The 3,316-nt window shown below is 32.4% G+C and overlaps 1 protein-coding gene across 2 annotated transcripts in view; it reads left to right on the top strand.

Moving 5' to 3' along the window:
- LOC106869714 (2-phosphoxylose phosphatase 1) overlaps window positions 1-3,316 on the top strand; it is a 134,477-nt gene that overhangs the window by 116,220 nt on the left and 14,941 nt on the right. The gene's annotated exons all lie outside the window — the stretch shown is intronic.

Raw genomic sequence — 3,316 nt, 5'->3', positions numbered from 1 at the left:
TATATATATACTTTGGTCGGACCGATGCTATAGTAGAAGACACTTGCCCAAAGTACCAGTTACGCACTGGAGTCAAAATAATCCACTTAATCCCTTTGCCTGTCCTTGTTTGCACCCTCTATGTTTAACACCCTGTGGGCAATAAAGAAACAGATATTCATAATATTCATAATCATACATGTATTAAAATAAATGTGCAATTTGCTGTTTATTAGGTTTACTAAACGAAGTAGATCTAATAAAAAAGCTAAATGCTGATGTTGTTCCCGTTACTCTTGCAACTGTCGCAACTATGATTTCTTTACGATGAAAAAAATAATATCTTATTAGTGTAGAGTATTATTTATAAGTGCTACGTGAACTCCTATAGCTATTTATTAATGTCGGCTTAGCGTCAAGTGACTTCTTTATATTGCGAAATGTTTTTAAATAGCTGATTATCACTGCCATCTATTGTTGATGGCGTTGAAATTATATCTTCATATTTAATTCACGTCTTCCTCAAACGAAATACACTGTTCTCGAGAAATCGTCTGTCCTGTATTGTTTAGGTGTTTAAAAAAAAACAACTTGTAATTACATGGAATGTAACACATATTGATTTTGAAAGCATGTTTTCCAACGAAACAGGTGGAGGAAAGTATGTTATAATAAAGAAATAAATATTAAGAAATATCGGAAAATAGAATATAAATGTATAAAAAATAGAATTTAATTTTCTTTTCCCACTATTTTTTGATCGTATCGTTAGCATTATTTTAATTAGGTTGATTTATTATTTATATTTATGGCCTTCTGATTATTTGATTACTGTGTTTGTTTATATTCAGTAAATTTCCTATACATTTTGTCAGCAGTTTTGATGCGTTCATGGTACTAATTCTGTGGCTGTCGCTCTCAATTACATTATTGTGATCGCCTTAACCATCTTGATCGTCGTTTCATGATACTCATAAATTAAAAATTGCAGTCATCATATTTTGTTAATATTTATTTAGTTTCCTTACATTGTTATTACGCTGCTCATTGTTGTTGTTTTTGTTGTTATAATAACGATAAGAATAGTAATAATAATTATTATTTGTATTATTATTATTACTATTATTATTGTTATTATTTCTATCATTAGTGGCAGTTTTCTGATTCTCATTTTCGCTTTGCTCAATTTAATTCTATTTTCACGTCAGAATTTTCATTATTACTTTTTAATACAATGAAAACAAGGTAGCTGCTTCATTTTAGATGATTTAAACATAAAATAGTAAAATAGAATATGAGGAAAACCTAATAATAAATAACTATAATAAGGACAAATAATCATGTATTTTATATTGAAGCAAAATGAGGAGAAAGAAACCTCACAGAAATTTTTAAAAGCCAAAATATTACTCAAAAATAATCGATGGCTTAAATTACATTTTATTTTTGTATGAAAAGTGTGATTTACAAGAATTTTTTTTTTAGTTCTCTTTTGGCACATTTGCTTTATAGATTTAATAATATAATGCTGATAAAGTCGGTGAGCTGGTTAAAATTCCTTGCAGTATTTAGTTACTTTCTGAGCTAAAATCTCGCCGGTGTCGACTATTATCTTCATCTTTCCTATGCCGATGTAATAAGTAATAGTCAAGTACTAAACGACTTAATCGACTGTGAGCTTCAGACTTGTGCCAGTGTAAGAAATCAATATCGTATCGTTAACAGCTTTAAACGCTGCCAGAGAGCTATATTTAAGTCGTGTATGCTAGGAGATAGCAATTATTTTTCTTTAAGTCAAAAATGGTTCAGAAAAGCAACGGCATTACATCATTTGATGTTCTATTCAAAACAGTAACGACATGTTAGGGGTAGCAGTCAAACTATACCGATGTATATGAACACCATGTTCTTTTAAGAAATGATAGACACTTTTATCGATGCATTATTCTGTACATGAGACGCCAAAATCATCCAACTCGCATAGTGGTAACAAACTACATAAGAGCACAGTAGATACAGCGCTTATTTTGGACTTAAGAATAATGATAATACAATAGCAAAAGTGTCAACAATGCATATAGGTGATTCAACAATGCATATAGGTGTCAACAATGCATATAGGTGATTCAACAATAACAACAATAATAATAGTTTCATATTTTGACTGAAGACCAGCAGTTTTGCAGAGGGGAACATTCGACGACATTAACCCCTATACTCAATTGGTATTTATTTGATCGACCCCGTAAGGATAAAAAATCAACGTCGACCTCGGTGCTGTTTGAACTAAGAAGGTAAAGACTGACGAAATTGTGCTAAGCATTTTGTCCGGCGTGCTAACGACTCTGCCAACTCACCACCTTTGATCTTAATTGGTTGGAAGTGTTATCCTGTACATTATTTCGTCTTGGTATAAAATATGGGCCACAGCAAATATTCTGCTCAGTACCTCAGATTTGCTTGTCTTATGTTTGACCTTCGCCAATTAAGCATGTCCCATAGTAGCTGATGATATGTGCATCTCTGATCACGAGCGGATGTAGTGAGGAGCATCAAAGCTATATGTTGAGAGGAATTCTTAGAGTTTGGATAATTTACCTTTGGAAACATGGGAGTTTCCTTTAACATCCTTAAACAAACCTTATTCAGGGACATTTTCATAGGTTACTCAACTTGAAGAAGATAAAGAAGATAAATAATAATAATTATTTCTACAATAAACACAAGGCCCGAAATTTGGGGGACGGTTTTGTCTTTTACATTGCCCCAGTATACAACTAGTACTTATCGACCCCAAAGGGATGAGAGGTAATGTCGAACTCTGCCGAATTTCAACCCAGAACGTAAAGACGGACGAAATAACGCTAAGCTTTTCGCCCGGCGTGCTAATTATTTTTGCGGGAGATAGTCGATTGCATAGACTCTAGTGTTTCACTGGGACTTAATTTATTTACCTCGAAAACATGAAAGGTAAAGTCGACCAAGGCTGAATATGAACTCAGACATATAAAGACGGATGAAATACCGCTAAGCATTTCTCCCGGCGTGCTAACGGCCGCCTTAATGATGGTGATGATAATGATCGTAATTAATAATAATAATGACGATGATGATAATAATAATAATAATAATAATAATAATAATAATAATAATAGTAACAACAATAAAGTGCACTGTTTTGATCTTACTGATGGTCCTACAGCATACGTATCTGGATGTATTGCGTTCTTGTCCCATTTTTGTATTTTTTACATAGAGAATATAGCGGCGTACGTACACTTCGGTCTATTACATGTAAGTATATATATATATATATATATATATATATATATATATA

The sequence above is a fragment of the Octopus bimaculoides genome, chromosome 6 (assembly GCF_001194135.2).
Source record: "Octopus bimaculoides isolate UCB-OBI-ISO-001 chromosome 6, ASM119413v2, whole genome shotgun sequence".
In the NCBI taxonomy this organism is placed as follows: domain Eukaryota; kingdom Metazoa; phylum Mollusca; class Cephalopoda; order Octopoda; family Octopodidae; genus Octopus; species Octopus bimaculoides.
Note: the sequence above shows the minus strand (reverse complement) of the source record. Positions and strands in the feature narration are given on the sequence as shown.